The sequence below is a fragment of the Hibiscus syriacus genome, unplaced genomic scaffold (genome assembly GCF_006381635.1).
Source record: "Hibiscus syriacus cultivar Baekdansim isolate YM2019G1 unplaced genomic scaffold, ASM638163v2 tig00014444_pilon, whole genome shotgun sequence".
Classification (NCBI taxonomy): Eukaryota; Viridiplantae; Streptophyta; class Magnoliopsida; order Malvales; family Malvaceae; genus Hibiscus; species Hibiscus syriacus.
Window position 1 is genome coordinate 1,762,022 of NW_024062326.1, and position 22,939 is coordinate 1,784,960.

A 22,939-nucleotide genomic window follows, 5' to 3' on the forward strand; every position below is an offset into this window, starting at 1 on the left:
TATTAATTAAAAAACAGTTTATTTATTATTAATTTAAATATCAAGAGAGAAGCTGAAACTAACGCCCATAAACAAAGCACCAAAGTCGTTATTTCAACGGGGCGGTTTTACGGCTCACTCAACCAACGACCACCGTTTAATATTAAAACCATGTTTCTCTTCTCAAAATATCACGCTTTCGTTTTGGATTTTGAGTTTTTCCTTTTATTCATTGTTGAAAATGATCAATGATGAAGATCGTGTCAAAGATTCATGGAGCCCACAAGAAGATGCTAACCTGATCAAGCTAGAGGAACAACATGGTCCCAGGACCTGGTCAATGATAAGCTCCGCAATACCTGGAAGATCCGGCAAATTTTGCCGGATACGGTGGTGCAATCAGCTCAGTCCCGCCGTACAGCAACGTCCTTTTACAGCTGCAGAGGATGCTGTTATTATTCAAGCGCATGCTGTTCATGGGAATAAATGGGCTACAATTGCTATTCTGTTACTGGCAATAAAAAAACCATTGGAACTCGACTTTGAATCGGAAAAAAAACCGAGTTGTCGTCCGGGTCATCAGAGTCGATCTCCGGGGTGAAACGGCCGAGCCTGGATGCGTCCGAGTCTCAGTGGGGAACATAAAGCAGTGTTTAGGATTGATGATGCGCGAGCATGAGGTAGGGTTGTTGGGGCCGAAGACGTTGCTGACGCTGTCCCCACCAGGAGAGAGCGTGGCGGCGGAGGAGGAGCGAAAGGAGGTGGTGGTGGTAGCAAAAAGTGAGGAAAGTGGTGACGGCAGATAGGAGAAAAAGAGAGCGGCGGCTACTGAGGAAACAACTTGCTTGTTGAACATCATGCAACGTATGATTAAAGAAGAGATTAGGAGATACATTGATTGAGTAATATTTGATCTAAAGTAAAGAAAGTGAATGTTACAAAACGAACAATCCCTCTCTTTTATTTCGTTTTTCCTTCTTCCTTTGTTTACTTTTTTAGTTTGTAATGCGATAACTTAGAACACTTCAAAATGTTGACATGAAAAAGCGAACATATTTAAAAAAAGAAAACTCGCATCATTTTTGAAGAATATGAAAATGGTTCAAAAAAAAGTACCCATCAAAAAACAGAAAATGTAAAGAGGAGCAATCCACTTTATTAGGTGTAAATAGGAATGAAACTACTTAGATCTTTGCCTCATCTTTCTTCTCTTCCTCTTCAACCTCCTCATACGTTTCTTCTTCCACTGCAAATTTCCCTCAAATGAATAACCCAAATCAGAAATTCAATCAATTACAAATACAAGAAAGATCGAAAAGGAAAGTAATGGCCCAAAAATTGAAGCTTTCACCTTAGCTCTCATGTGGAAATGGCTTCTAAATCTCTGCTTTGATGTTCTACTACAGAGACGGCAGCGCCACTGAGTTCAAGACAAAACTGAGGGTTTCAGGTTTTAGATTAATAGTAAACTTGAAACACCCCTTCAGCATTGGTAGTTTGGGTTTAGTTAACTTTCGCCCATTTATCACGCTCTCGTTTGCTATGATGACTAATAGAGTCGAATTGAAGTACGGCAGAAAACAAGATTTGAGTTATTCAAATGTAATTCGATTTAAGTTCAGTTAATATTAAAATCAAATGGATTTTATTTGAGTTCTTAATGAAATTAGTAATTTGATACTTAAATATTTTATAAGCAACTCAAAAAATAATATTTTAAGTTTTTAATTTTAAAATTAAATTATTAATTTTATATATTGATTTTTTTTTTAAAAATACAATACAAGGCTTTTTATGTACTTAAGGTTTAGGTTCGAATTCGAATTCAAGTTCGAGTTTAAACCAAGCTCGGGTTTGAGTTCAATCGAGCTAAATGTGAGAATATTTTGAGTTCAACTTTTATTGAGTTCGGATCGAACTTCAAAATTTTAAGCTTGAAAGCTTCTGAATCAAGCCGAGCTTCAATTTTTTTATATTTCAAATTCAAGCTAAACTTGACAACTTTAAGCATGCGAGCTTTCTAGTTGATTTAAGCTCAATTTTAAACTTCTTGATTCAAATCGAGTTCAGCAATATTCATGTTCGACTCTACTTATTTACAACCCTAAAAGTAAGAACTTTTTAACCAACTCCAGTCGTTGAATCTATCTTGTTTAAATTAAAAAAAATAAGTGCTGAAGAAAAAAGAGAGAAGTGATTAATGCTCGTTGTTGGCATTTCATAGTATAAATTACCAATGAATTTAAGAAATTAACTTAGAATCAGTTTTGTAAATTTAGTAGTTTTAATACATTGTACTTTTAAATGACTAACAAAAATAGTTAAAATAGACAAACACTACAGCAAAATAGATACATAACGACATTTTTTGTGGTGTTTTTTAGTAATCGCCGCTACATTTTTACATCTCGCAGCATTTGCAAAAAAATCACTAAATTATAAAATTTGTGGCATTTATAGTAATGCGCTACAATATTTATGTACCTATAGTGTCGTTTGTAGATAAAATGCCACAATAAACTAATATATGGTGACGTTTTTAGAAAAATACAGCTATAGACTCAACTTTTAGTGGCATTTGTTAAACAAATGCCACAATATTTCATCATCTGATTTAATTTATTATTTCTTTAAATTTTCTCCATTTATGGTTTTAAGACACTCAAGATAGCTAACACCGAGTAGAAAGAGTAGAGTGATGCGGTGGAGATGCTCGTTCTGATAGATCCATCACATTCCAAGTTGCGAGCCAGCCTTTCTTCGAAGGCCTGGGTAACTCAGGAGAAGGTGCTTGGAGTCCTCAATCGTTTGGATTGCTAAGAGTGTTGTCTTACCCCAATTGAAACCTTAAACACTTTGTTTCCTGAGCAACGATCCAATCCCATCCCAGAGACCAAGCCAAATTGAAGAGAAGGCATTGGTTCTGTCTCCTCCGCTTTCCTTTGAATCATCTTAAATCTATATTTTCATTGGTATATTTTATGTTCGTATTTCACATTTCTTAAAATTTGAAGGCTTTTTTGTTTCAACATATTTTTAACTTTTCTTGCATGTATTTATTCTTTATTAATCTATTTTTAGGCGGGAGAAGCTCTGATTTTTGGACATTTCGACATCAGGTACAGAAGTAGAAAGTAGAAACGCACAGTGCAGTTAGAGCTACACCTAAGTATAGAGCTGCGTATGAACTAATTGGTTCTTCCCATCTGCAAAATCTAGAGTTTTTGTTGTATCTTTCATTTCGAAAAGTAAATTTGAGTAAATCTTGTACGCTTTTCTGAAACCAAGGAAGATTTTTTGTTTTTGTTTTTCATGTTCCTTAACTCAGATGAAGAGAATAAAGAATTTGACAAGCAGACAAGTAACGTTTTCAAAGAGAAAGAATGGACTACTGAAAAAGACCTTTGAGTTACCATTGCTTTGATATGCTGAAATTGCACATATCATCTTCTCCATCAGAGGGAAACTATATGAGTATTCTAGTTCTGGGTGCGTTTTTCTCTCCATATTACATAGAGATTAATATTTACTTATATGACAATACTTAATTAAATCTGGGATGATACGAATAAGCTATCAAACTTTTATATTATAGAGAGGCTGCTAGGCGAGTACTAAGAGTACATTGCTTATTTCAGGCTTTATAACATAAGAAATCTGAATCTCTGATCTCTGTTCGTCTAGTTTATTTATTTTTCATTAAAATCAAATCCAACTAGGTGATTTAGTTCTGATGAGATTTCTTGTTACTTTTTTGTTAGTGAAAAAAAGAAAGACTAATATAATGTTTTTTAACGTTAAAATTTGCTCAGATTAGTCACTAAAGTTTTATGTGTTTAGCCATATGGAAGCAAGTTTGTTGGATCATAAACTTGATCCATTATGGGAGCCTAAACCCAAACCCAAACTAAATTGATGTCATTACTTACATCATTTAATTAAAGATGTCATTGCTTACATCATTTAATTAATGATGTCATTGCTTACATCAATTTAGTTAGGTGAGAGTTAGATATTTGTTGAATTTGCAATGGTTTAAATTAGTTTATTTGTGTGGTGTAGGATTGTTCTTGAGTAGTATAAATACCCCTTCCCATTTTAGTTTTAAGCATTAAGAAAAATTAAGAGCTTCTAAGTGAGTGAAGAAGCAAAGTCTTATAAGAGTGAGTTGTAGTTCTTGTTTTTGAGTGAGAGTACTCTTGTAATATTTGTTTGAGTTTCAATAAAAGTTGTTTGTGTGAGTGTTTTATTTCCAACAAAGTGGCATCAGAGAGAGTTGGAAAGATCGAAGGTCTCGACGAGAGGAATACGAAGCCGCCAGAATTTTCTCAATCTGAGTTCTGACGCATCGCCACGTACCGCCGGAAGACTGCTGCCAGAAAATCTAGTTGACTCACCGAGTTGAGCCGAGTCAGCCGAGTTGGAGCCCTTGACCGAGTTGTCCAAGTCCCTCCAAAGTTTTTTTTCATCGTTCCAGATTCATCCGTGCAATCGAATTTTACAAAATCTCATTATATTAAGAGATATGGCAAATGGTATGGCACCATTCCAAGTTCCGACACTCAACAACAACAATTACGACAATTGGAGTATCAAAATGAAGGCACTTCTTGGATCACAAGATGTGTGGGATATCATAGAGAAAGGCTATAATGAGCCTGCGGATGATGATGATTTTGCTACTCTTACACCAGATCAAAAGACAACTTTGAAGGATTCAAGAAAGAGAGACAAGAAGGCTCTCTACCTCATCTATCAAACATTAGATGATGATGGTTTTGAAAAGATTTCAAGTGCAAGCTCTAGCAAGGAAGCGTGGGAGAAGCTGCAAACCTCTTACAAAGGATCCGAGCAAGTGAAGAAGGTTCGTCTCCAAACATTAAGAGGTGAATTCGAATCCTTAAACATGAAAGCATCTGAGTCTATTTCAGATTATTTCTCAAGAGTAGTAGCTGTTTCTAATCAATTAAAAAGAAATGGTGAAAAGTTAGACGATGTGAGGATAATAGAGAAGATACTCCGTTCGTTGGATCCCAAATTTGAGCACATCGTCGTGACGATTAAAGAAACTAAAGACTTGGAAGAAATGAAGATCGAACAGCTCCAAGGATCATTGCAAGCATACGAAGAGAAGCATAAAAAGAAGCATGAGTTTACTGAGCAACTCCTCAAGCTGCAACTCAAGGATATGCATGAGAGCCAACGCAATGATAGAAACCAACGTGGCCAAGGCAGAGGTAGAGGCCATGGACGAGGTGGAAGTCGAGGTCGTGGAGGAGGCTGGAATTACAACAATAACAATTCCAACAATAACTATGAGAAAGGAGAAAGCTCAACACGAGGCCGTGGAAGAATTAATCCAAACTCAAAGTATGACAAATCTCAAATTCGATGTTATAATTGTCAAAAATTTGGGCATTATGCTTCAGAATGTAGAGCTCCCAACAACAAAATTGAGGAGAAGGCCAATTACGTGGAGGAAAAGACAGATGGCAAAGAAACTCTTCTTCTAGCACGAAAGGAAACTGATGGTGGCCAAGCAAATTCCTGGTATCTTGACAGTGGTGCAAGCAATCACATGTGTGGAAGGAAAGACATGTTTGTGGAGCTAGACGAGTCAGTAAGTGGAAATGTTTCGTTTGGAGATGATTCCACAATAGCAGTGAAAGGGAGAGGTAACATTCTTATCCGTTTGAAAGATGGGAGACATCAATTTATTTCAAATGTCTACTATGTGCCCAATATGAAAAGTAACATTTTAAGTTTAGGGCAACTGGTAGAGAAAGGTTATGATATTCATATAAATAATTATAATCTTTCTATAAAAGATGATAAGAATAACTTCATTGCTAAAGTGCCGATGTCAAAGAATAGAATGTTCTTGATCAACATACAAAATGATGTTGCAAAGTGCCTGAAAGCATGCTACAAAGATGCATCATGGCTTTGGCATCTTCGATTTGGGCATCTCAATTTTGGAGGTCTAGAGCTATTATCTAAGAAGGAGATGGTGAAAGGACTACCTCACATCAACCATCCTGACCAGCTCTGTGAAGGGTGTCTAGTCGGGAAACAATTCAGGAAAAGCTTTCCAAAGGAGTCAGAGACAAGAGCTAAGAAGCCACTTGAGCTCATCCATACCGATGTGTGTGGACCGATCAAGCCAAGCTCTCTCGGTAACAATAACTATTTTCTTCTCTTCATTGATGATTTTTCAAGAAAAACCTGGGTATATTTCTTGAAACAGAAGTCAGAAGTTTTTGAAGTCTTCAAGAAGTTCAAAGCAGTAGTGGAGAGAGAAAGCGGTAGAAAGATCAAAGCCATGAGATCCAATCGAGGTGGAGAATTTACTTCCAGGGAGTTTCAAGAGTTCTGTGAAGCAAATGGAATTCGTCGACCAATGACAGTTCCTAGATCCCCCCAACAAAATGGTGTGGCAGAAAGAAAGAATAGAACAATCCTCGACATGGCACGAAGCATGCTCAAAAGCAAGAAACTACCCAAAGAATTTTGGGCGGAAGCAGTATCGTGTGCAGTCTACTTGTCAAATCGATCTCCAACAAGAAGTGTATGGGGAAAGACACCGCAAGAGGCATGGAGTGGAAGAAAGCCTGACATTTCCCACTTGAGAACCTTTGGAAGTATAGCCCATGTTCACGTACCAGACGAGAGAAGAACGAAGCTTGATGATAAAAGCGGGAGTTTTATCTTCATCGGCTATGATGCTAATTCGAAGGGCTACAAGTTGTACAATCCAGACAATAAGAAGTTTGTGATTAGTCGAGATGTGGTCTTCAACGAAGAAGGAGAATGGGATTTTAACTCTCATACAGATGACTTCAATTTCTTTCCTCTGTTTGAAGAAGATGAGCAGACAATGAGGGAGCAACTAGATGAATCTCAACAAGAGCTTGCAACTCCACCCACTTCACCAACATCAACCACTCAAGGAGACTCATCACCTTCATCCTCGTCAAATGGGAGTCAAAGTGAAAGAGTTGTGCAACGCACAAGAAGCCTTAGAGATCTCTATGAGGTAACTGAACGACAAGATAATCTTACATTATTTTGTTTGTTTGCCGATTGTGAACCAGTGAGCTTTCAAGAAGCGGTACAAGAAAAGAAATGGAGAGATGTGATGGACGAAGAAATCAAGGCCATCGAGAAGAATGACACATGGGAACTTACCTCACTTCCCAAGGGACATAAGGCGATAGGTGTCAAATGGGTGTACAAAACAAAGCAAAATGCCAAAGATGAGATTGAAAGGCACAAGGCGAGGCTAGTTGCTAAAGGCTATAGTCAAAAGGCTGGAATTGACTATGATGAGGTATTTGCTCCTGTTGCTCAATTGGAGACTATCAGACTAATCATTTCTTTGGCAGCTCAAAACAAGTGGAAGATACAACAGATGGATGTAAAGTCCGCCTTCCTAAATGGAGTTCTTGAAGAGGAACTTTACATTCAGTAACCATCAGGCTATGAAGTCAAAGGGCATGAAGACAAGGTGTTGAAGTTGAAGAAGGCTCTTTACGGGATAAAACAAGCACCAAGGGCATGGAATAGCCGAATCGACAAGTACTTCCAAGAGAATGGTTTCAACAAATGTCCCTACGAGCATGCTCTATATATCAAGATCAAAGATGAAGATATTTTGATCGTGTGCCTCTACGTGGACGATTTGATCTTCACTGGAAGCAACCCAAGCATGTTTAATGAATTCAAGGATGTGATGATGAAAGAATTCGAGATGACAGACATGGGGCTCATGGCGTACTACCTTGGCATTGAAGTTAAGCAACAAAATGATGGAATTTTCATTTCACAGGAAAGCTATGCAAAGGAGATACTGAAGAAGTTCAAGATGGAGAACTGTAAGCCAATAAGCACACCGGCAGAATACGGGATCAAGATGACCAAACATGAAGAAGGCGAAAGTGTAGATCCAACATTCTTCAAAAGTTTGGTAGGAAGTCTACGCTATCTAACTTGCACGAGACCCGATATTCTTCACGCAGTTGGATTGGTTAGTCGCTACATGGAATCCCCAACAACCACCCATTTTAAAGCTGCAAAGAGAATTCTTCGCTATCTGAAAGGTACAATTGACTTTGGCTTGTTCTATTCAGTTTCTAATGATTACAAGCTTGTTGGATATAGCGATAGTGATTGGGGTGGAGACATAGATAATCGAAGGAGCACTACTGGATTCGTATTTTTCATGGGAGATATTGCATTCACATGGATGTCAAAGAAACAACCGATTGTCACATTGTCCACTTGTGAAGCGGAATATGTTGCTGCTACCTCATGTGTTTGTCATACAATTTGGCTTAGAAATCTATTGAAGGAGATTGGTTTGATACAAGAAGAGCCTACCAAGGTTTGTGTCGACAACAAGTCAGCCATTGCCTTAGCGAAGAATCCAGTATTCCATGATCGAAGCAAGCACATTGATATTCGCTACCACTATATAAGGGAGTGTGTTGCAAGAAAAGATGTGGAAGTTGAATATGTGAAGTCACAAGATCAAGTTGCTGATATTTTTACCAAGCCACTGACCAGCGAAGACTTCTTAAGATTAAGGAACCTACTAGGGGTCACGAGATCAAGTTTAAGGGAGGGTGTTGGATCATAAACTTGATCCATTATGGGAGCCTAAACCCAAACCCAAACTAAATTGATGTCATTACTTACATCATTTAATTAAAGATGTCATTGCTTACATCATTTAATTAATGATGTCATTGCTTACATCAATTTAGTTAGGTGAGAGTTAGATATTTGTTGAATTTGTAATGGTTTAAATTAGTTTATTTGTGTGGTGTAGGATTGTTCTTGAGTAGTATAAATACCCCTTCCCATTTTAGTTTTAAGCATCAAGAAAAATTAAGAGCTTCTAAGTGAGTGAAGAAGCAAAGTCTTATAAGAGTGAGAGTACTCTTGTAATATTTGTTTGAGTTTCAATAAAAGTTGTTTGTGTGAGTGTTTTATTTCCAACAAGGTTTACCCTAAGCTAGCTTCGGAACTGTTTTAACTGGCTGATTTTATAAGAATACTTCAAGTTTAAACCTTGGTTTATTTTCAAAATTTCTTATAAGAGCCAAAAAGGCCATCCAAAAATAAAGAAAAGTAGAAGAAGATAAATTAGTAAAGATAAAATCATGGCTGTTTCGGACGGACTCTGAGCAAGAGTTGAGTTTATACTTCTTACAAGCTACTCCCACCATCTTGTTTTTAGCGTTAGCAACAACCGTGATTGTTTTAAGACCGCGTGATTTGTTAAAACTAAAATAGACATAATATTACTCATCAATAATTGAGGCTATACTATAGAGTAATATAGACCACTAGGTAGAGAACACCTGTTAATCTTGAGGAGACTTATTTGATTTCATCTTCAAAAATATTAAAATGGGGTGTTTAACTACATGGACAGACTCATACATAGACCCATTCGACTAGGTTTTAGAATAGTTAAAATATTTAGTTGGACTACACAGGAAGACTTTTTCTATATTGCTTTTGATTTCTTTTGCTGAGATGTCATTTAGGTTTTAATAGAAACCTTCTGTGATCACATAAATCTTATGGTAAATAATGATAGATTTATATCTTTTGCAAAAATGTTAGTATGCATGTAATTCTGTGTTGGTTTACATTGTGAATCTTTTGTTTAGTGAGAATCTTTTAACATGAATTGAACCCAAAAACATGTTCATAACTCGAAAAAAATGTTTGATGATGGAATTGCTGATAAAATTCATGTCTTCTTCAATTTATAAGTGTAGAGGTCAAGACAAGCCGATTGAGCATATTTTTCAAATATCCCAGGAGAAAACAATGAGTTTGGGTCTAAGCTTCATTCATTAGGATATGAGTCTGATGGAAACCATTGAAAGCTTGAAGGAGAAAGGCTTCTTAAGCATATGAATTCTCATTGTAATGTCCATCTTGTTGGTTTTGGAACATGATGTTTCTAGTAACATAGCTGTAAAACACCCCAAAAACCTTAAAATATATCATGTTATCAGTATTCATCAAGAATAATTATATTACATTTCACTTTAATGTTTATAAAGTTTTATTTATTTTTGTTGATAAGTAATTTTATTTAATTTGCGTCGTAATTAAATTTCAAGTTTGTTATTATTGGTAATGTTGCATGATATTAAATTTGAATAACAAAGAGTAAAACTGATACATGTCAAACCAATTAAGCTTTGCAATGTACATTTGCGGAGTTTGTCAAGTAAAACGCTACTATACACATATTCAATAACAACTATTTTTGTATTAAAAAACCACTACAAACACAACCTATAGCGGTGTTTGGCTTAACAAATGCCACTAAAGACAAGGTAATTTGTGGCATTTTGAAAACAAATGGCGCTATATATCATGACAATTAGCGGTCTTTGTTCCCTAAACGCCGCTATAGATAATGACCTTTTGCGGCATTTTTCTTTGCAAATGCCGCTAACTTTTGCGACACTTATTTTAGCGGTATTTCTTGAGACACTCTAGCTAACACCGAGAAGGTTTTTAGCGGCAGTTAAAAATGCCGTTATAAGACTAAAAATGCTACTAAAAACCTATTTTGCTATAGTGAAATAAAAATATAAAATTATAATAAAATAAATAAGAAAAAGAATATACGTAACCCATAATGGAATCGTTTGAATTATCTGAAACCTCTTTTGAACTCAGGGTCCCCTAAAAACGTCGCCATAGGGATAAAGCCCTTCCTGATCTTTCCCCCTTGCTGATATCTCTTCACCCTGATGATGGAATGTGATTTCACTATTACTCCCCGGTCCATCTCCTATAAGGGCATTGTTACTAAGTCCAATGGCTCTCCCCATTTTGAAATATTTTTTTGATTTAAATGATGATGATATCGATCTTCTTGATGATGATGTTACCATTGGTCGTCAGAAGGCATTGTTGGAACTAGATCATTTTAAATATGAAAATAATGAGGATCTAATCATGCTAAATCATCAAGAATAAAATAAGTATTAGATTTACGGAAGCGTACCTGAATTAATTGATAGGTTGAAATCTTTGAGACTTTCTTGGGTTGTGATCTTCTAAGTAGATAGGTTTGCTCTTGCGTAAAAACTCTCTAGCAAGGATAAGAGCAATATGAGTTAACCTATTTCTTGGGTACCACTACCTCTTTATATAGATTGAATATTAGGTTAATCTTTTAAGTATTTATAATTTTTCCCCTAATCAAATTATAAATACAACTTCTGGTATTTACACTTTGATTCCATGACACTTTAATACATATAACACATGTAACATAATTGGTCACTTAATTTGTGTCATACTTTATTATAACATAGTACATTATACATATGTGCCCACAAATATAGATTTTACTACAACAATCTCCCACTAGGACAACATATGTTTCTTGATAAAGGTACAACCTTAAGAGTTCAAAATTTTCTATAACAATCTCATCCATCAACTATATCTATATAAGATCAAAGCGGTCTTTGTCATATCAATCATGACTAGACCCATCAATGGTCATATATACAAGCACAATCAAATGACATATATCAATCATTAAGTGTAGCATAGAAATTACATGAATGTAAACCACACATTTCTATTTCCAACTTGTCCTCTTTAAACATTAATGAGATCAAATTTTACCAAAACAGAGTGCGGATAAACCAAAAAACTCTTTATTTCTGCATAAAATAACTTTAACATGGAATTGTATTTATAACAAACAAGCATTTAAATTACAAACTCCCACTAAAACTGAATATCCATAAATGACATCACACCCACATGAGTAGTGTGCTCATGAAAGACCTAGGGTGACAGTTTCTTAGTAAGCTCGCAATTATGAGTTTGTACCAATATGCTCTATAAACACATAATCACTCTGAATTTTTCTTTAACAACCAGAAACATAATGTCTAAGTGCTTAGACTTTAATGTTTTCTGTTATATATATGAAATAAATGACTGTAATTTAGTTGCCACAAAATAATTCAAGTGGTCTTTCTTATCAATCCATAATTAGCACTTCATGTGACAAAATTTTGCATCCATATTCCAATAAGTCAGAGTCTATAAACTTGATGATCTCTTACTTACTATACCTCCGATATGTGAGCATGCAACATTTTCTGTTCTTAATTGTGTTATATGAACCAATTTGACTGATATCCAATGATTCATACCCAAATTGATTAAATACCTGCTTAATATCCTAAAATCATACGCTATGTCCGAATGCGTATAAAGTTGAGTATACATTAAACTCCTTATTTATTGAAGCGTAAGGAACTTTCAATATTCCTTTAGTTTCAAAATCATTCTTAGGGCATTTATCAAGACTAAACTTATTTCTTTTAGCAATAAGGGGTATTATTTAGTTTACTCTCACTGAACTTATAGTATATATAGTTGTAAACCAAATTCATTTCAAAACCAAATGAGATAATCACTTGGTGAAATTTGTTCTACAATTAACAGAGGTCATACTTAAACTCATAAATGGAATTTCTTAATTTACATATCATTTTGTATCATAAGACACAATTTTCTAATTGATTCATATAAAATATTTCATCAATATTACCATTGAGAAACACACTTTTGAAATCCAACTTATGTAACTCAAAATCAAATATGAGCAACAAGTATCATAATTATCCTAAAAGAGTCTTTCAATGACACCAAAGAGAAAGTCTCTACAAAATCAATGTATTCTTTATGAGTATATCCTTTAGATAGAATACATTCCTTATACATGCCAACATCACCATTTGCAACCAATCAGCTTTGCGCCTACAGGTAATGAGACAAGTTCTCAAACATTATTATATTCTATAAAACTTATACTCTTGTTACATGACATTAATAGACTTTTGAGAGTCAAAACTTTTATGACTTAATGAAAGTATATTATATCATTCTCCATCATTCCACTGTCATCCTTATTTCTTGGAGAAATACAACACAATAATCTAAATATTATTTATCTCATCTCGTGGATCTTCTTAATGACACTTGTTCTCTGAGGTTGTTGAGTTTGTTCTCCCAAAATAATTTATCATCTTAAATGGGGAGTTGTAAAAAATAACCTTATTGAGATTCTAGATTCACTTCTTGATTAACTACAAGTATAAATACATGGATATCATCAAAAGGGATAATAGGAATTGAGTTATAATCCAATTTGACCTTAAAATCAATTCCTTAAACCTTATTTCTCCCTCCAAACTCAACATACTCAAAATAATAATATAGATCTTATCTTAAAAAATATTCCTAATTATGAAATCATAAAACTTATAACCCCTAAATCACAGAAAATAACCATAGTAGTTGCTTATTGTTTTAGAATTTAATTTCTCCCCATATGTCCTAACTTATTACAAAAGAGAACAACCGTTTATAATATATTATTGTCTCTTTAGAGTTGGACCCTTAACAAATACATTCTGGTTTTATTTTTTCTCTTATATTAATATGCACTTTGCAAGTGAGTACTTTCAAACATATTATGCTTCAACCTTTCTTCCTCTTGCACACAATGAAAAATGAGCTCATTTAGAGTTCATTTCTCCCTTTGAGTTGATTAAACTCTATAGGAAGCAATACTGAAATCACAAGAACAAGTAATTCTTTAGGAAAAACTGGATCTTAAGTACCTTAAGTTTTGAAGCAATATGAAACATATCCATAACGTACTCTCTCGCATTTCCTTGACCCTTATACTTTATAGACATCAAAGAAGTCAAAAATGATGTCATATAAAACTTATTGTTTTGGGAAAATATTTCTCAATTTCGTCAAGGAAACCATTGGCCTAAGTAATCTTTTCAGATTATGTTCCTCTAAAGGCTTCTAAAATGTTGTGTTTCATAACCATTAAACTTATGCAATTTGAATAAATTTTACCTCTCAAAATCAAATTAAGGATGCTATCCACCATGAGAGTGAAAATTGTTCTTTCCTTAGTGTAAATTTATGTTCATACAAACAAAAATTTATGTAAGTGCATTTTCCATTCCTTGATATTCTTTTTCTTAAGCATGAGCAAAAAATGTAGAATAGCATATATTATGATAGCAATAAATAAGTAATTAGCTGAACAAAATATAAAAAAAATTGAAGCTCACATCTTAAGTAAATAAATAAATTCAAAATTATGGCTAATCTCAACTCAAGATACTAAACACTACATCAATATCAAGTTTTTGGACAATAATAGTAACAGTAAACGGTACTTTTGTTATAGTAATCAAGCATTGACAATAAGCTGTGTCGAACAAAAGTCTAATCTTTGGGCTAATGTAATGTTCATATTAAATACCTTATAATTGTCACATATTATTACCACATGTGTCACTTGAAATCCGGCCAAATATTAACTTTCCTTTGGGTCCACTAATAAATGCATGAATAACAAGAAACACATAATCATCTTGACATTCTAAATAAATCAATCTACGCAAAAGGGGTCACTTTGGCGACATTACGTTTCAACTAATCTATCAAAATATCAAACCTAGCCAAAATATGAATTAATTTGTTTCAATATATATTTTAATAACTAACAACCAAATTTTTTTTTATCAAACCGAATTGAATATATACATATATTTGCAATATATATATATATATATCATTATCGTTAATCAATCAATTTCTCTTAGTTTTATCTTTTAATTAAAAGATAACCAAAATAATATTAAATTTGAATACACTTAAACTTTATCTCAAAATATCAAATACTCCATTAATATTTCATCTGTAGGCAAAATATTCACCTTAGTGATATTTGGTGCGATAGTCAAACACTAATAATAAGAACATGTCCATCAAAAATCTTTCTTTGGGCTGATTTATTACTTACACATCAAACCAAATAATTACCACATGCTTATTACCAAGTTGTACATGCAATTATGTCAACTATTAATCTTCCTTTGGGTCAATCAATACTAACATATCCTTAGTTACATGTACATAACCTTTATATATGAAAAATAAAATATTTTCCATAATAGAGACCACTTTAACGATTTATTACTTTAATTAAGTCGTCTCAAAATTAGTATTCAAGTTTAATATTTTTATAACAATCAAAGGTCAAAAACTAAAATTTATTATTATACTATAGTATTGGAAATAACCCAAAATAAAGTTACATAAATGGTGTTATCCAAAATTGAAAACTCAAGTCTTTGATTGTTTCTGAAGAATTTCTTAAACATGCATTTAATTCATAACTTCGTAAATAACCAAAGAGAAACCAAATTCAAAATAATAAATATTTATCCAAAAGTCAAAATCAAGAGTACATACCAATGAATTAAATATTTTAATCAAACTAAATCAAATATCAATACTAAATATATATTCTATAATCCATAGCAGTTAAAAATCAAAACTGAATTTTCTAATCACATCATTGTTTCTGAAAAACTGAAATAATCCATAATAAGGTTGTCTAAACGACGTTCTTAGAAACCAAAAACTTAATCTTTGATTGTTTCTCAGGAATTTATTAATCATAGATTCACTAAATTAAATCAGAACATGATTTACCTAAATTTTGAGTGTTTATTTCTCCTCTTTCGTCATCCAATTGTTGATTCCTCCGATGATGTCGAAAATAGATGGTTTTAAATCCCAAAAAAATAAAGATGAAAACAAAGAGATACAATATATTAGATATCATCATAATATTATTGAGGGACAACTACATATAACCCTGTGAAGAAAAAACCATAAATTGAATCCATAACAACATAAAACATAATGACCAAATTTATTTTGAATTCGCCGAATATATATATATATAATAAGAAAGCATTAAATATTCCCATGTGAGAATCTGGAAAGCAACCATAGAGTCGCGGCACTAAATCTATATGATACAATCTAGAAAGTAATTTATTGTTTAATCAATAAAACAAAAGTGGAAGTTTCATAAATTCATATGAAAAGCAAACAATCACAGCTGCCATACTATTATAATAGTATATTAAATTAGATAATGTTGTAATCATGGCCGAAACTAAACTTATAAAATCTATATAAATTTTCTTTCACAAAACCATGAAATATAAATCACAGAATATCAAAATCAATTCATAAGATCAAACTATTTTTTTTATTTTTTTACCATTAATGCAACTTTAATGTATAAAGAAATAATACACAACATGTTTTTCACGATTTCCAGAGAAAGCTAATTGATTTAATATGGATCGAATCCATGCATATTCAAGTATATATATATATATATATATATATATATATTAGCAATTGCTTAATGCATTTGCAAATGAATCCCATAATTACAACATGCAGGGTTACCTCATAATTAGAAAAGTTTAAAAAATATATTAGAAGTGAACCCCAAATATTTAGATCTTAAAAACATGACGAGACTCGGATACCATTTGATGGAACTAAATAATATTAAATATGAAAATAATCAGGATCTAATCATTTTAAACCATCAAGAATAAAATAAATACTAGATTTGTGGAAGCGTACCTGAATTAATTGATAGGTTAAAATCTTTTAGTCTCTCTTTGGTTGTGATCTTCCAAGAAGATAGGTTTGCTCTTGCCGTAAAAACTCTTTGACAGAGATAAGAGTAATACGAGTTAACCTATTTCTTGGGGGCCACTACCTCTTTATATAGATTGAATATTAGGTCAATCTTTTAAGTATTTATAATTCTTCCCCTCATCAAATTATAAATACAACTTATGGTATCTACATATTGATTCCATGACACTGTAATACATATAACACACGTAACATAATTGGTTACTTAATTTTGTGTCATACTTTATGATAACATTGTACATTATATATATTTGTCTAAAAATATAGATTTTACTCCAACATGCATTCCTACCATAGACTTTTCTGATAGAATCCAGTTCCTAGCCATCAAAAGCATGAACCCACTCTTGTTGACGTGTTGGTTAAAACACACTCCAAAACTAAATGTAAAACATATAGAAACCGATGCATCCTATAACACCTCAAATTATGGGCTAGTAGTTTTGGGTTTACACGAACAATAATTGGACCTCGTGAAATTCATGAGTAAAGTTGTTTCGCTTAATTGGGTTTGGACTTGGGACTAATTAGCCATAAAAAGGGGATTTCAAATTGTAGAAAAAAAGGAAGGACTAATTATGCAATTGCCCCATTTTGCAAAGATGAGGGTTTTATATCTCATCTTATTTCTTGTTTCATATTCTCTAAGTAGTAAAGATGAGGGTTTTATATTTCCTCTTCCTTATCTTCTCTAAGTAGCCATAGCTCCAAGGTAAGGTCTTAAACATATTTTCTTATTTCATTATCATTCTGAATCCCCCTTGCAACATAATTTTAAAGAATCAAAGTCTTGGATTATACCTAGCTAAAGAAAAGTGGGGTTTTTCATCTAAATCACCAAAGAGAAGAGTGTGGCTAAGGAATGAGCTCAATTTCGGGATTCAAACATCAAGGTAGTGTATTTCTAATCCTTTGGAGTATTAAGTTTTCATAAATTTAGAGATTTTCCTAAGATTTGGTATTTGAGCATTTTAGGATTTATATTTGATTTCTCAAGCAAATCACGTTTTAGGTGTTACTAATACGTTTTTATGATACCTTCATACCCTAAATAACTTACTAAAGTTTTAGAATAAGTTTAGAAACTAAACCAAGTCATTTGGGATGATTTTTGAATGCTTGTTTAGCCTAAATAAACTATTTCAGAGTTCAAGTATCGATATTGGGATGAATAATATCGATATTGGTTAAATTTGGGCTAAAATTAGAGATTTCAAAAGGGAGTATCGATGCTGTCAGGGAGAGTACAAATACGCAGGGTGACAGTATCAATACTGAGGCCTCATTTTTGCAACAGAATACAATTTTGGTATCGATACTCATAGGGGCATCCATACTTGACCTTAGGGTATCAATAATACTCACTTTGGATGGTTAGATTTGACCCGTTTAAGGCCCTGTAAGAGCTAAATATGATCAATAATAGTAAGACTTAGTCCGTGAGGGATACGAATGACCAATCAACATAGCTAAAAATACTCGTAAGAGCATGCTACAACAGATGTAACCATATTAAGCATAATACTTCAAAGTATCTTCATTCAAAGACGTATATGGATAGTTAGAATCGAGGATTATTATAGGATATATTTGATAAACAATACAATGAATATGTTAGAGTTAGTGGTAGCGAAAATCATGAGCTTTGAGAATGTTAGTGAACCCAGGAAGAGTAAGTCGTCCCTTTCAATTTAAAAGGTTTTTAAGGGAAATACGATAAGATCAAATATAGTAACGCTATTAAAAAATGAACCCAAGCCAGATATCGGGCTAGCCAGATCCACAGTTAATAAATAAGCCTTCGTAAAACGTTTTAGATGAGAGAATGAGCAAGATAGCAACTAGTGTGAAGTTGACTTTACTTTAGTGAGTCCATCTATGTTAAGGTATACCCATGTTACCTTAGTGGGGCATTCTCAGTGTATGAGGCACTTTAGGGGCTAACTGAGGTGCAGGGCTCGAACACTCGCGAGGAGTGGGTTAGCGATGTTAGTGTTATCTAGCCTGTGGGCCTTAAATATGAATGGGTAGTAATGTTAGTTCAGTACAGTCCAGTAAGCTTCAGTGCACGTAAAATTTTGATTCTTACCCCCAGGCTATTTATTATTCAAGGTAGGTTTGGGTGTTTCTCCGAGATTCATATAAAATTCCTCTGACCACACCACTAGACTTACCTCATGTCTGTTTGTATCAGTCAAGCATATATAGTCTCATCAGTATGATTTTTCAATTACGTTAAAGCTTGGCTTAAAGGTTATATGAGACCGAACCAATGCTTAAGTTTGTATGGGAATTGTATCCATGCTATGTGACATCAGGTTCCCCATCAATGATCTACCTGATGGCTATGTGAGGACCAAAAGATCATTCAGTATGTTTGGTGGGAATTGCACTGATGTTATGTGACATCAGGTTCCCTCAGTATCTAGTGTCTCATGGCTATGTGAGACTATATACTAGTTAGGTTTTCATTCAGATAATGCACAATATGTTCAGGTTTTCATTCAGATAATGCACAGTATGTTCAGATTTGCATTCAGACAATGCACAAGAGTATTAATGTTGTATTTAGATAATTTGTAGCAGTACATGCATTAGGGTTAGATGTCCTTTAGAGGTGTAATCATGGCGAGGCCCTTAGTAGAGGACTAAGGGAAGCATGAAACACCTACTTTAGTGATAGAATAGAAAAGCCTTAAGTAGGTAGCACTTGATCTAGATCATGCATGTACCTACTGTTTAGTAACATGTCTTCAGCATGCTTGTGTTTATGAAATTTTTATGATGCTCTAGATTAGCGATTATATTGCTAGGCTTTTTAAGTTCAACCTTCAGATGTTTTTCGTTGGCAGGTCAGTAGCTTGGACAATCGCGGAGCACCGTCGAGCAGTATTCTCAGTATCTCCGTTAGAGTATTGTATTATAGTTTTAGTGGCCATGTGTATTCACATAACTTTACTTATGTATTTGAGTTGTAAAATTCAATATATATTATTTTATTTTAAATTGTTTCACGTAGCTCTGATTTTGTAAAATACTTTTATAAGAATTATTTATGTTTTATTTATGATATCATTCAATATGTTTGAAAAGGAAATGAACATGTTTTGAAAAGGAAATGAACATGTTTTGAAAATCAAGGGTTGCATCATTAGCCCAGTATGTCACTTTAGGCCTAATCAGGTTTAGGGTGTTACACATCCTCTCAAGTTGATAGACATAAAGAATGATTATTTTCTTGGTTAAGTTCAATGATTGTGGAGATTATCTTAAAGTTTTAACCAAAGGTCCTTGGACTATCTTTGGTCACTACATCATAGTTGAACCTTGGCCAATTAACTTCAATCCTTCTCAAGCTTCTCCTAGTCAACTTATGGCTTGGATTCAGCTCCTCATATTACCAATCACCCTTTATAAATGTAGTTTTATTGAAACTATTGGTACTAAAATTAGATCTATCATAAAATGGACTTATAAATAAATAATGGCTATAAAGGTCGATTTACTCATATGACAGTTAGCATCAACCTTCGAGAACAATTAATCTCAAAACTTATCATGAATGTTTACCTCTAGCTTATTGACTATGAATCCCACCCAATGATTTTCTTGAACTTATATTTTGATATAAAAATATTTGTAAAATTAATGTTGGACTTAATCAAATATATCAAAAATAATTCAAAGTCCAAAATAACTTGAAAAATATGTATTCTATTTTTTATATATATGAAATGTTTTTGTGTTAATTAAAATATGGTTAAAGAGCTTAAAATGTGTTTAAAGCATTTAAAATATGAAAAATAGTATTCAATCACTATTTGACCTATTCATTATATTGTTCATATACAAGTATTGTTTGTAAATAGTGAGTTTCGAAACTTTTCCCCTTAAATAGTTTCAAGGGCCCAATTTTCTTTAACGATCATATTCTTAAGTAAGCGTTTCAAAACTTTAATCAAAGTTTCAAAACATTCAATTACAGTGAGTTTAAGAGTTTCAAAACTTTTGGTTTCAAAACTTTCAATTATAGTGACTTTAAGAGTTTTGAAACTTTCCAAACATTTCAAAACTTCATGTGCATGTGACCTTAATATTTTTTGAAAGGGGATATTTAATAAGTTGGTAAGGAGAAATGGGAAAAAACTGGCAAAGTTCTCTTCTTCTCCTTTTTCTTCCCCGTGATCGTGCTCTCCCTATAGCCAAAGGTAAAGCCTCATTTAGCTAGTTTTTCCTTTAGTTTTTGGTTTGGTCTGGAAACCTTAAGTGATGTGTAAGCTTAAGGAAGGGTTAAAGAGGATTAAAACTAAGAGATGGATGATTTATTTGAGATTGAAGAAAATGAGTTTTTGAATAATATGTTGAAATATGAGTTTTTATTGGGGTTTACAAGTATATTTGACTTTTTAAATAAGTAAATAAGAGATTAGAAGCATTGGATGTGATTAAAAACTTGTATGAAAAAAGTAGTATGATTCTTGGTTTTGAATGTTCTTTGGAGAATTTAAATGTTATAAGAAGCTAAATGGAGGAAAGTTAGCTAGGTTAAGTGAAGTTAAGTTTAAGGGTATTGTTTGAGGTAAAAGTAAGAGATTTAAATGAAATTTGGGTAAAAATCAAGCTAAAAATGGAAAATTCGGGTAAGGGTATCGATACTAGAAGAACAAATCGATACTATAGGTTTAAAATTGGGGAAATAGGATGAACAATATCGATACTGATGAAATTAGTATCGATACTACTGTGGGTATTGATACTAAGAGAAAGGTATCGATGCCATGGATTCCAGAATGCATAAATGGTATTGATACTGAAAGGGAGTATCGGTACCATAGTAGAGAAGTATCGACACCATGGTAGGGGTACCGATACTATTGAGTTTGGAAAATTTAAGATAGGATGAATTTTGATAGAAATTGAATATAATAGTACTTTTGAGTATTATTAAAAGTATAAATGTTAGAGAGTATACTAACATTGGTATGGTATGTGTGCTTAATGGATATTTGTATAGATCATAACCAAGCTCCTGAGTCAAGCAAGAAAAAGGGAAAAAATAAAGTTGTCGAATAGTCGGACATCATTATAACATACTAACGAGGCATATCATGTGATTGCATTTATTATACTTGTATAAAAGAAGTAAGACTCGCGATGAGTCAACCTCGAATGTTTTGTTAAATATATTTTTTACAACATTTTGGTATATTTTCATAACGTATATAGAAATGATATTATGAATAAGTTTTAGAGTATGAACTGCTCTATCATACTCTAAAATGAATGGATGAATGTTGATGTTGTGCAATGGTTATCGATCGATTTTTATTAATGCATAACAATGCATTATTGGCATAAAAGGTGCCATTAATGAAAATTATCGATCGCTTTTGATTAATGCATAACAGTGCATTATCGGCATAAAATGTGCCACTAATGAAAATCATTGATCATTTTTGCATAACGGTGCATTATTGGCATAAAAGGTGCCACTAATGAAAATTATCGATCAATTTTGATTAATGCATAACGGTTCATTATCGACATAAAAGGCGCCACTAATAAAAATTATTGATTAATGAATAATGGTACATTATTGGTATAAAAGCCACTAATGAAAATATCGATCGATTTTGTTTAATACATAACGATGCATTATCAGCATAAAAGGTGCCACTCATGGTATTCATAAATGGTGAATGACCATTTTTACCCTTTGGTGCAATGCATGTACCTTACATTCTCATTTGACATACATTGACCAAAATAAAGGATAATTGGGAAAAATATACAGAAAGATAGGTATGTTGGACATACTAAGAATGGTTTCGATGACTATATGAAAGAAAATTGGTTTACCTGAGATGGTTAATTAATTGTTATGAAGTATACGATTTAGTTCATATTTCAATAGCCATGATATGCTTATGTATGAATCACAGTTCATTTACATTATATTGTCTCACTAAGTAAATACTTAGCATGTGTTAATTTCAAGTGTAGGTAAGAGCAAAAACTAGCCAAGTAAGGAGTGTAGCAGCAGCTATTATCAATCCAAGGTTGACTCATCAGTAACAGTAAGACAACCATGCCTATTTTGAAAATTAGCTAGCATGTATTTGAATTTAAGAAAAATGCTATGGAATGTATTAAAGTGATAATTTTTGGTAGTATGTTACAAAGAATGTTTTATTATTATATCAAAATGTTTTGTTATATTTTCGAAACAAAATCTTATAGGTTTTACAAATAAGTAAATGTTTTTGAAAGTCATGTGACACTTGTGACTTGTGTACAGAAACGTATATATGAAATGGGTGTCACATTTATTGGT

General features: G+C 33.1%; 1 pseudogene; it reads left to right on the forward strand.

Annotated features, from left to right (window-relative positions):
* The first annotated feature begins 220 nt into the window (after window positions 1–220).
* Window positions 221–881, forward strand: LOC120207291 (annotated as a pseudogene).
* Window positions 882–22,939: the final 22,058 nt, after the last annotated feature.